This window comes from Myotis brandtii, unplaced genomic scaffold (genome assembly GCF_000412655.1).
Source record: "Myotis brandtii unplaced genomic scaffold, ASM41265v1 scaffold112, whole genome shotgun sequence".
NCBI classification, from domain to species: Eukaryota; Metazoa; Chordata; class Mammalia; order Chiroptera; family Vespertilionidae; genus Myotis; species Myotis brandtii.
This window is the reverse complement of record NW_005353838.1, coordinates 5,894,655-5,907,805: the sequence shown is the minus strand read 5'-3', so window position 1 is coordinate 5,907,805 and position 13,151 is coordinate 5,894,655. Positions and strand designations below refer to the sequence as shown.

The 13,151-nt window shown below is 42.8% G+C and overlaps 1 protein-coding gene across 2 annotated transcripts in view; it reads right to left on the bottom strand.

Moving 5' to 3' along the window:
* Positions 1 to 13,151, bottom strand: part of RAPGEF4 (Rap guanine nucleotide exchange factor (GEF) 4) — a 227,305-nt gene that overhangs the window by 122,374 nt on the left and 91,780 nt on the right. The gene's annotated exons all lie outside the window — the stretch shown is intronic.

Genomic DNA, 13,151 nt, shown 5'->3' with positions numbered 1-13,151 from the left:
AGGGAGAAGGCTTGGAGAGCATAACGCAATCTAGAGCATCCTACGAGAGAGAAGTGGCATTTACGAAGAATGGAAAATGATTATTAGACATCCTCTCTTGTCAGGTAATAACACAGTCCCCCCCCTCCCCCCGAGAGAAAGCTGGGCGATTTTATCTATCGCATGGTGTCATGTATATTTATGGTTTCTAATTACGATGACACAAATGTTAAACAGCATCAAAAGAATCAACCCTCTATAATGTGCTGGGGGGTTACACAAATGTCAGCAGAAAAGACTGCATCTGTAGCAATGGGAAGCTGGCAACACGCAATGTTCGAGCAACCATCTGGCCCATTGGGTATATCTGAATGGTGTTTGTAATGTAACATTGACGATTTCTCAAAAGAGCCTTCTTCCAGTCAAGATGTGACTAGTTTTTATTTCTTAATCCATTTTCGCTCTCATTCTGAGGCAACTATACCAACACCTGCATGCAAACATTAAAAACCATGAATTCCTCTGCCTCTGAGTTCAGGAATCACTCACACATGCTCACGGGACCAATCTTGCACCCTGAATTCCTGACACTTCCTTTGATAACTTCCCAATTCTGATTCCCTTCTTTCTGATGACACTATCTACTCTTAGTCCTCACTAGAGAGCATTGATTAAACTCGTTTCTCAGCATGATATGATGCTGGACCCAGAACAAAACAGGCTCAAAAGGAGGAGATGGGGGGTGGGGATATGTTCTAAGAAGGTTTTGTGACACCTCCCCCCCTCGCCCCCCCAACACACACACACACACACACACACACACACACACAGCCTTTTGAGCTATTCCTCTGTTAGCAACTCCCTACCGGGCTCCTAAAAGAAATCATTCATGTTAAAGTAAGGGAGCAATTTTGCTTTGCTTAGAAATGTTTTGGATGCAGGAGATGTTCTTTGTCTCAGGCACCTCAATGTCAATTCTCATGAACTCCACAGACGCACCTTCCTGACCCCTGAATGAATGGGACTTCGTCTTCCTCCAACTCCATAGCACGTGGTCTGCAGCTCCTGGGAACAGAAACTAGAGCAGCCTTTGGGAGCCAGAGTGTGAGCTGGAGCTCAGGATATATTGAGCACCTACTACATGCAGTGTTCTAGGCCCTGGGCTCACTGCAGAGAACAAACTGACAGGCCCCTTGAACTTGTGAAGTACTGTCTCCTGTAACATAGGGTACCATGGCTTGCACATAACACAAACTTATCACTTATCTGTTGAATTTTAGAATATTTATGGAAAATTTCAAACAGATAAAAAACAGAATACCACATACTTAACATTCAGGCTCAATAATTATGAACTTATGATCAATGTTATTTAATCTACACTGCTATCACTTGCCCCTTCCAGAATTATTTTGAAGCAAGTCCCAGATATCTCATGTAATCCATAAATATTTCAGTATGAATCGCTAAGCGAAGTCTTTTTTTCCATAAAGAAAACCACAATACCACTATCACAATTAAGAAATGTAGTATCTCCATAATACCCAGTTAATATTCAAATTTCTGTTTCATAAATGTCACAGCTGAATTGAATTTAAAAAGTACTATATCTGATAAGACAACATTGTTTGCAATATAACAACTTTGGGTGTAGTGGAGATTGCAAAACCAGGATTGAAATATTTAGGTCTATAAATAAAAAAGTCTACCTTTTAAAATTGATGGGGCACGTCTTAATAAACATTCGCTAAAGCAGGAAACTGATTCCTCATGTAGCACCCTGCAGCACACCCTATATTCATTAGGATAAAAACAGCTAACTGGCATAAAAGCTATGCCAGAAAATTGGAATTTCTATGTTTTTTGCATATTGCTTGATCTTTAGGCAGCAGTTCATCTTCAAGCACCAGTTAAAAGGCGGCCTATAAAAGAACATATCAAATGAAAAGATGCCAAACCTTACCCATGACAGAAAGGCACATTAGCACTATAGTGCAATATCCTGTTTTACTGGTCAGATTTGGAGAAGTTTTGAAACATTGGCTAAACACATTATTAGTGAGAGTGGGGAAAACAGGTTCTCTCACATATTGCTTATTGGAGTAGAAAATGATAGAATCTTAGTGGAAGGCAATTGGAAGTATCTGTCATATTTTAAAATATATATTTCCTTTGATTGAGCAAGGAACCTCCCTTAGAGGGCAGAAGTAGAGCCTCCTGAATACAAATGCAAACACGCCTATCTGTTTGTAATCCTATATAATAAAAGGCTAATATGCAAATTGACTGAATGGCAGAACAGGTCGCTATGACACGCATTGACCACCAGGGGGCAGACGCTCACTGCAGGGGCTGCTTCCTGGTGGTCAGTGCACTCCCACAGGGGGAGTGCCACTCAGCCAGAAGTTGGGCTCATGGCTGGCGACTGCAGCAGCGGTGGCGGGAGCCTCTCCTGCCTCCATGGCAGCACTAAGGATGTCCAACTGACGGCTTGGGCCCACTCTCTTGAGGGCTCCCAGACTGCGAGAGGGCACAGGCCAGGCTGAGGGACACCCCTGCCCCCCAAGTGCATGAATTTCATGCACCAAGCCTGTAGTAGCAAATAAAAACACAAGCAGGAAATAACCAAAATGTCCACAAAGGAAATGACATTTGGGTTACTTCTTGAGAAGTAGATGAAGATGGGTTGGTTACTGATAGATGATGTTGGAATATTATACAGCCATGAAAAAGAACGAAGCACCACTATGTGTGCTGAGGTGGGATGAGTTCTACAATGTATTGTTACATTTTTGAAAAGCAAACTACAGCACTGTGTGTAGAGTATGCTACCATTTTGTGGAGATAAGAGAATAGATGTGTGTTTGTGAACATCCATAAAGACCTGTGAATGCACAAGCGAATATACAAGAAAGTAGTAACAATGACTGCCTCTGAGAAAGAGATCTGGGTGGCTGAGGGTCAAGTGGGAGAGAGACTCAGTTTTCACTGTTCGTCCTTGGCTGAGCCAACACTGAGGCAGTGGGATCACCCACAGTGACTGTCTGCCCAGAGGCTGGATGGTGGGGTTGGCCTGCAGTGCCCTGCAGTGTCAGTCACCTCAATGGTGCCTGGCAGCGAGGGATTGTGGCAGCAGGAGAATGAGAACAGGCCAGGCTGAGGGACACCCCCGCCCCCCAAGTGCATGAATTTCATGCACCAAGCCTGTAGTAGCAAATAAAAACACAAGCAGGAAATAACCAAAATGTCCACAAAGGAAATGACATTTGGGTTACTTCTTGAGAAGTAGACGAAGATGGGTTGGTTACTGATAGATGATGTTGGAATATTATACAGCCATGAAAAAGAACGAAGCACCACTATGTGTGCTGAGGTGGGATGAGTTCTACAATGTATTGTTACATTTTTGAAAAGCAAACTACAGCACTGTGTGTAGAGTATGCTACCATTTTGTGGAGATAAGAGAATAGATGTGTGTTTGTGAACATCCATAAAGACCTGTGAATGCACAAGCGAATATACAAGAAAGTAGTAACAATGACTGCCTCTGAGAAAGAGATCTGGGTGGCTGAGGGTCAAGTGGGAGAGAGACTCAGTTTTCACTGTTCGTCCTTGGCTGAGCCAACACTGAGGCAGTGGGATCACCCACAGTGACTGTCTGCCCAGAGGCTGGATGGTGGGGTTGGCCTGCAGTGCCCTGCAGTGTCAGTCACCTCAATGGTGCCTGGCAGCGAGGGATTGTGGCAGCAGGAGAATGAGAAGACAGCTCTTCTCTCTTAGTTGAACATGTGGAAGTGGGAATAATTCCCTTCAACTATAAAATCCTCCAGAGACAGGGAAATTGGGGAGTTAGATACTAGGCTTCCTTATAATAGGGCTTATTGGTACTGAAGTGATGAATTGAGAAATGAGAGTTGACTGTATTAGTAAATCTAAACCATGGAGTTTAAAAGCCATAGAAGTTTAAAAGCCACTTCAAGCTTCCCGAGAACCAGAATAAAACTAAAGGGAATTAACCAAGGCCATGATTGAGGCCCCCACATGAAAATCAACACAAGGCCAGCCTAAGTCTGAGGTCAGCAGTTTTTCAAAGGTGACCCAGCACATTTTTTATGGTGGTTACTCAATGTCACCCCTACACATCACCACCACCCCAGGCACTGGGGTGTGTATTGTCCTGGCTGAGTCCCTTGATAATGTCCTCTTTGGGGGCCCTGATTGATGTTCACTTGCAAGCCTTTCCCTGGATTCCAACACACTCTAACACCTCAATAGCTTCCATGGCCTAACTCAATCATTCTTAAATCGCCATACGCACTGAGAAAGAGCTATGCCTTTAACGGACACTGATCCACACATGGAAGGCCCCTGGCTGGAGGACTCCCACTCCCTAACCCTCCAGGACCTCTGAGGGCAGTTAGGAAACAGTATTCCCAGGACAGGAAAACCACAAGGGCTTCAAGGCTCTTGGAAGAGTTTGCTAGGCTTCATTCTTAGATCTACTCTGGGCTTTGCCACTAATCAGCTGAGTCACCTCCAACACGTCCTCCAAGCTCCCTGGCTTCAGTCTCTGAATTTGATCCAGGGTTTTGAAACCTTGTTCTTCAGCAGAACCCCAAATTCCCTCAGGCAAGGGCCCCTATGGCAACTAGAGCATTTTCACTTTTATCTGTTTCATAGAATCCCAAGAACAATCTCATTTGAAAGATGACTTTTGCTTTTAAAAAAATAAAAGTTTAAAAACCACAAGATTAAATAATCTTTAAACTTCCAGCCAGACAAAGGTCACTCAAAGATCTCTATAAAGAATCAACGAAGACCAATTTAGGATTTCCCTAGGAAGTATTAGCGGCTCTATCCTCTGTTAGGAAGACATCTATGGTTGTGGATTGGCCATGTGAAGCTTATTTCATACCTGAAAGGTTTATCCAAAAAACCACGGGTACTAAGGATTTAACTGAGATGCACCCCAGTGCTCACCTTCTCGCACTGAAGTGTGCAGACCCACAGGGTGGCTGCCAGCAGGGCAGGTGGGGATGCAAGAGGGGTTAACAGTAGCTCTTCCTGGAGCTTAAATTTTATTCTATGTCAAGTAGTTTATACTTTTACATTATGAAGTAGAAAGTTAAATTTGCATAAATTTTAAAGATTAAAGCATGAGACTTCAAAGAAATTTTGAGCATGCTGCTGGCTATGTCTAGCTACAAAGGGTCTAGATCCGGGCATAATGTATTGATTTCATCTGCATTCAGGGAACTTCAATAAAAAAAAACACAAGAACTTCTGATGCTATGGGAAGCATGCAGACACTGGACTCACACCGGAACGGGGTCTTGTGTGAACTTGAGTCAGTTTTTACCTCAGTTTCCTGGCTAAGGGACCTGGATAATAACACCCGTCTTTAGGGACCATTGGGAGGATGAGAAGTGAAAGCAAACAAACAGGAAGGCACGAGGATGATTGACAGGACCGGTGTGAACAGCTGTGGGGGATATATGCTCAGTGAGGGGACACTATGAGAGTCCATTGTGTCAGTGTCCAGGATTGGGGGAGAGTAGAGAGCACTGTTCCAGGAATGTGAGGCTGTCTTACCATACGTCCCATTTGTTACATCTTTACTAGGTTCTCCCAATGTATTAAAGCCCAGTTCACAAAATGTGATGGCAAACGGTTTGTCTGCGCTTTCTCTGAGAGCATCCTGATTATGCAGAAGAATAGTTTAGAACAGGGTATAAAGTTCAGATCCCCTTTTCCTGTTTCTTGGCAAGAGTTGTTTCATGACTTCTGTATGATGTGCAATGTGTGACATAAACATGGACGTGACATGTTGCTCAAAAATCTCAGAGAGCTAACAATTCTTTAAAGCAGCGGTTCTCAACCTGTGGGTCGCAACACCTTTGGGGAGTCGAACGACCCTTTCACAGGGGTCGCCTAAGACCATCGGAAAACACATATATAATTATATATTGTTTTTGTGGTTAATCACTATGCTTTAATTATGTTCAATTTGTAACAATGAAATTGGGGGTCACCACAACACGAGGAACCGACCCCTTTGGGGGTTGAACGACCCTTTCACAGGGGTTGCCTAAGACCATCGGAAAACACATATATAATTACATATTGTTTTTGTGATTAATCATTATGCTTTAATTATGTTCAATTTCTAACAATGAAATTGGGGGTCACCACAACACGAGGAACTGTATTAAAGGGTCGCGGCATTAGGAAGGTTGAGAACCACTGCTTTAAAGTGTGAAGAGCAGAAAAGAAGGGACAAGTCAAGCAGCTTTAAACGGAAACCTTCGAGCAAAAGTTTATGGTAAAGTCATGTCTGCTGCTTTTCCCACACAGAGTGCCAGTAGACCGGGTTCACTCCTCATGCCAAGTTATTCTTTTTCTTTGATTCTTGATTTCCATAGCATCGGCATGGTGAGGTACAAAGAACCTCCACAGCCATTTCTTCAGTGATGTTTCACTACATCCTTTGGCCCCATTACAGGTATTTCTAAATGGAGACAAAATTCTGCTTGCTAACTCCTGGCCATTTTTAATTCATGACTGACCTGAAAGAGCTGCAGTTTGGAGTGTCTGCTAGCTACTGGAGACAGTTTTCCAAACTCAAATCGCCTAAGAGTCCTACAAGAAATCAAAGTTTCTCTGGAAAAGCCACCTGTTTGAAATTTTGTCTCCTACTGGCCTGTCAAGGTGCCGAGATCCCCTGTGGGGACCCTAAAATACCCTCATCAAGTGAGAGCAGTTATTTGCTATGAGGAGTCATAGCTTTTAGCTAGTTCTCATTCAGTCAGGGTTATAACAGAAGCTAGTCAGGTTAACCCTGAAGGACAGGCAGAATAAATTCACTTAGTCAAGGTGATAGGGGAGGTACAGCGAGGTGCTCACAGCAGGGTCCTCACAGATGGGTCCCCACAGGCACTCCCCCATTCCCACACAAACTATCATCTCAGGAGCTTGAAAGGAGAAAGTACAGACTGCACTGAAAATGTGGCTGGATGTGGACAGTGGGGCAAATTAAGATTTGGGGGTCAAAGGGATGACATGGAACTGAGGCTGAGGAGGCTTGGGGGTGAGGGATGGGGCAGGGAGAACCAGCCTTCCAGATGGAGGGGAACCCACGTGGTGTTGAGACAAAGAAGGCCAGTCTAGCAGGAGAATCAGGACAAGCCGGTGGGGAGAGGGATGGTGTGAGGCCTGGGCCATGCAGGGGTCTGACAGGAAGGCCCTGCAGGTCATATGAGCATTTTGAAGGTCATCGAAGTACAATGGGAAGCAGTTTAAGCGGAGAAGTGACAAGAACAGATGAGTGTTTTCGAAAGAACATTCTGGCTGCTGCATGGAGAATGGTTTTGATGGAAAAACAAGGAAAGCATAAGCCCTTAAGTCAGTGGTTCTCAACCTGTGGGTCACGACCCCTTTGGGGGTTGAACGACCCTTTCACAGGGGTTGCCTAAGACCATCGGAAAACACATATATAATTACATATTGTTTTTGTGATTAATCACTATGCTTTAATTATGTTCAATTTGTAACAATGAAAATACATCCTGCATATCAGATATTTACATTATGATTCATAACAGTAGCAAAATTACAGTTATGAAGTAGCAATGAAAATAATTTTATGGTTGGGGGTCACCACAACATGAGGAACTGTATTAAAGGGTCGCAGCATTAGGAAGGTTGAGAACCACTGCCTTAAGTAGACGGCAGGCCTGACAGGGCCCCTCAAAGGGGCCTGAACAGGGGAGGAGGAAGAGAAAGGGACTAGCATAGGGGGTGGTAAAGCCACTTTTTCCTAGAAGCTAAACCATCTCTGACTACCTACAGTTAATGATATTAAAGACTCAAATTTCTGGCTGAAGCACACTCAATACATCTGTACTTTTAATATCACTAAAAGGCTCAGAAATTTCAAGGGGTTCAATGGAATGATTATAAAAGTCACACTCTGCATATTCACCTAATTAAATTAGCCACAAGCTCCTCCTGGGGAAACTCAAGTTGAGAGCAAGACACAACACAGTAGGTCAATGCTACTAATGTTGAGAGGCATAAAATACTGTGCTCTGGAGCTGCTGCTGCAAATCAAATCCTCTCTTTTTGCTAAGCCTGAGCTCACGACAGCCCGTCTCACGGATACATGTGACTGTGAACATTGACAAAACAGCCACTGTCTCCTAGTTCACAGAAAAAAAGATGATTGACATTTTATGTAACCATATGAGTCTTCAGAGGGTGATGGATATGAAGTCTAGTAATTCTGAATTTAAAAGATCAAGCCCAGCTCTTATAAAACTAACCAGAATACCAGTAATACATATCATGGAAACATGCAAATCCTAAAAAAGGTGCTTAAATACTGTTAATACAGAATTAGGATGCATCTATCATTTAAAAATCTAAAATAAAGGGTAGTTTCCCATAAAATAATAGCCCATGACTGTCATCCCATTTGAACAAACTACTGACATTCTGTTTTTGCTTTCTTGCTCTACAATGTGCTGCACAGAGAGCAGTAGAGCAGGAGGGGACGTGAGGAGTGAGTCAGGGGTTGCTATGGTCTGAATGTGCCCCTCCCCCTTTACATGTTGAAATCCTGACATTCAAGGGGATGGTATTAGGAGGCAGGGCCTTTGGGAGGTAAGAGGTCATGAGGGTGGAGTCCTCAAGAATGGGATCAGTGCTCTTATTAGAGACCCCACAGCTCCCTAGGTCCTTCCGACATGTGAGGACACAAGAAAAGTCTGGGACCTAGAAAAGAGCCTTTGCTCAACTATACCGGCACCCTGATCTCAGACGTTTAGCTTCCAGAAATGTGAGAAATAAATGTATGTTGCTTATAAGCCACTCAATGGTATTCTGTTATAGCAGCCCAAACGGACTAAGGGGAGTAGAAAGACTTTCCTGGCCCAAATAGATATCTGATCTTCCCACTTTAGAGATATTCTTTTAGTTTCTGGCTTTGCCTCTCAAACTCTGAAGCCACTGTGCATTTCTCTGGCTATTTTCTGACCAAGTGTCTCTAGAAGCATCCATATAGAACTCACCTGTCCTTAACTCCAATCCTACCTATAACCCCCAGTGGGAGTCCAGTACCCCAGCTTTTGCCACAGTCATACACATTGGACACGAGAATGGAAACTATACAGGGCAGTGGCTTTTATCTGTTTCGTGCAGTGATGGAACTCAACAGCCTGGAGAAGGTTACTTCTTAGTGTCAACAATTCTTGACTTTTGGGGACTTTCTACTTTGATTCATTCCAAACTTTTACAGCTTTTCTGACCACACACATTGTTGTTGCCTACGTTTTTCATCTCTCTTCATTATCATTTCTATCATTCCTGCTGCTGCAAATATATCTACTGCATATATCTGGGGAATCACAGCAATACAGCTCTGAGTGGTTTCGGAAGCTTCTGTTCATTGTGGGATACTGTATCCCTTGAACCCTTTGAGCAGTTCTTGGTTCCTATCATCTCTCCACTCTACATAAGATGAACTCCATTTTCCCTGCAGTGTGTTCTACGGGGCCTTACCCAGGTCCCATTCTTTTAATAGCTCTCTATATCATCAAATAACGGATTACCCCACTGCTCCCAGGTGATGATAGTGAAAGTAGTGCTTTAGCCACCCTTGGAAAACAGTGTGGAGGAGGACATGGCAGTGCCATGTATCAGAAGGGGCGGAGCATGAGAGAGGGCAAGGCTGGAAGAGTTGGGGGATACAAGCTTTAAGAACCAGGAAAATGTGAGCTCCACCCAGTTCTGCAAACTTCTGCTGCTGCTAACAAGGCTTCTGAGCCTTCTCATGAGCTGCCCTGCCTGCTTCTCCAGCCCCAGTCCCACACTCTCCCTCTCACCCTTCATCTCTAAGCCACTGGCCCCTTTCAGATCCTCAAGCGCACTGAGCTTTCACCTGTAGGCCTCCTGCTGCCTGGAATGGGCTTCCAACCACGTGGCCTTGCCAGTTCCTATTCATCTGCACTTATATGTGGCTTCCTCACAGTGTCCTTTCCTGACCCCAGTTTATGTGACTCTCTCATTATTCTCTCTCCCTGCATCATGTCTTTGCCGTCGGTGTGCCCAGGCAATGCCTGGTTATGTACTGTGTGAGTGTGTGCCGGGCAATGCCTTTCTCCTCTGTTCCACTACAGCCCCGCAGAGGGCAGGGAACACATCTATATTCTCCCACAGGGCCTGAGACACAGCAGACTTTCGATAAATATTTGTTGAGTGAATGATTATAAGTGAAAGAATTTCTTAACCAGTTCCTCAATAAACCAGAAACATTACCATGTACCTGTCATGGCTGATGGAAGGACTGGATGAGATAACCCGTGTAAAACTCCTCACAGCCCAGGCACACAATGAATATCGGTTCCCATTCCCTCTACACCATGATTTCTTCTCATACTGATTCTGCCAAGGGGCACATTTCCATTTAAAAAACAAATGCTTGAGAGAAAAACAGGCCTAATGCACGCAGATCTATAAAAATCTTTCTAATGATCTGCAGATACGATGAAAGAAGCTATTTGAAATCATGTGATGCACATGGTCAAATAGCTCTGTGATGTTTGTTTGCTCTTTATGAATAAGCTTCTTGCTTCAGAGAAGGAACAGAAGAAGCATGAAGATCAGTTGATGCTGATAAAAACAAAATCTAAATTTAACACATCAAAGTCCATGAAGACTAATCAATTTTGTAATCTAAAAGGAAGCACTGAGGGATAGAGCAGCCGGTCTGCTCTACCAGAATTAGCACCAAAATACACTCATTAGTGAAAATTTAGTTTTAAGAGACCCATGTATGAATCTTGCTGAAAAACACTGGCAGCCATATATAAATAGCTGAGAGTAGAAAATGATTCATTTTACATATCCAACTTATTCATAATTCCGCCCATTTATGTTCCTCTCTAAGCCACACCATTTTTTAATAAGTTTGCCTTTTGATTTTGTTTTAACTACTATTCTCTCTCTCTTTTTTCTTCACCCTACTATAATCAGTTTTATTACTACAAAATAAATAAAAGCACATGATAACAAGTTTAAACTACAAGGCGTATAAAATGAAAAAAAAATATCTCCCCTCACTACTCTCCACTTACTGACCTACCCAGTCTCACTTCCAAGGTAACCACTACTGACACTAATTTCTTCCATAACTTCCAGAATGTTCTATGCACACACCAACGTAGCATCTCAACTGGCTTTAAACAAATGGGATCATATGGTACATGATGTTTTATCCTTTCTTCTCTCTCTAAGAATATATCCTGGATAGCTTTTGATATCAGAATACATTTCACCATTGCTTTCTTGTTAAACACTTCATTTGTTGTTGTTGTTGCTATATATCCATTTAGCCCAATTGGGAAAATATATTGAATTTGTATCATCAAAATATCTTCCCTGAGTTTCAAGCAAAAAGAAAAAGATCATATACATGGGTCTTATCAAGTGATGATTTTAATGTTTTTCTTAAAATGAGATAGCACTGTAAAAATTTAATTCCAAGGCAAATAAATACGCAAGCACATTACTCAGAGAAGTTCTTTGATCTCTCTGATGGCTTTATCTAATTGGTGTCATTATGTTGTAACTCCACTCACTGCCAACTGTATTTTTGTGAACTTGGCAAAGGCTTCCCATGTAATACATTTGAAGAAAAAATAGTGTGTGTGCTCTCCCCCCAACACTGTCAGAAGGAAAAAGAAATGTAATTAAGTTTCAATCTCTGACAGTTCAAAAATAATGGAATAAAAACTGGAAAACATTATGAATGGCATTTGAATATTATTAGTATAAAAAGGAGCCAGATTTATTAATTTTGATAACTGCATTGTGGTTATAAAAAAAATGCCCTTGTTCCCAGGAAGCATGCACTGAAATATTAACATTTAGGGATAAAGGAGCACAATGTCTCAACTTACAAATGATTCAGGAAAAAACAGAGAGAGAACAATAAAGCAAGTGGGGCAAAATGTAAGCAATTGGTAGAAGCAGAGTAAAGAGTCAAGAGGAGCTATTTATACTATTCTTGAACTTTTCTGAGTATGTTTAAAATTCTATCAAAATTAAACGCTACCAAGAAATGAAAAGGAGTCAGGGTTGAAACTGCAAATGAGCTTAATGCACTTACTCTGTCAATATCTTCCCTTCCCAAGCAGCTCAGTGACACGCTCTGTCCCCATTGTGTAGGCCCAGCTGCCTCTGCCTCTCCAGCTAGCCCTTATCGGAGGGGGAGCAGGGAAGGTCCAAAGTTGCCCTGGGTGCCCTGTGTTCAGGCATCCGGCATGTGGGGAGATGGGGGGCAGGGCTGAAAAGAACTAAAAAGCCACAGTTCTTCCCTAATCGCTCATGTATTCAACCCCCATACCTGAGCTTCCGCCTTTACCTGCTGTGTGTCCACTCCCTTGGTGGGACGATAGCCCAGCCTTCAACGCACTCCACAGCCTGTCTTGCCCTTACCTGCCCCTCTTCCCTCTTGCCCCTTATACCTCTAGTTCTAGCCCAAAATACCACCAACCCTTTACAATGACCCCAAACCACAAGACAATCACCTGGTCTGATATTTTACTCTGTCACTGTTGGCAAATCTTTTCTCCAAGCCCCACCCAACCAGACCAGAGAATCCTCTTGGTCTCCATGCCCGATCAGGTAGGGATTTTCTAGGCCCTTCTAGTGCTGTTGTTTTGATGGTTGGCCACTGACTCAGGAGTCAGCCTTACAGCTTTTGCGACTAGGTTTTCTGGGAAGTGCATTCTGGCAGATGTCCCACCTCCAGTGTTAACAGAGCTGAAGAGTCTAACTGTCCTACACAGATTAACCTTTGATCACACACGAAAACAGACTTCTGTGACAATCTAGAAACTCAACTTAAAAAATCAATTTCCTGGTCAGAAAAACAGTTGCTTTGGGTCTTTCTATAAATTATCTCTACAGTGCCAGAAGGAGAGGAACAACCTCCCCACCAGTCAACACAAAAATCTAAACAATGTAATACGGTTATGCTATGCTCCTGAAAACCCAAAGTATAACACATTAATCTGGGCTTTCCAGTATTTGTAACATACAGGTATTTTTTATTTTATTGAAAGTTAAATTCCTGATGTTTTCAAAATAATATTACCCCAAATAACATTTGC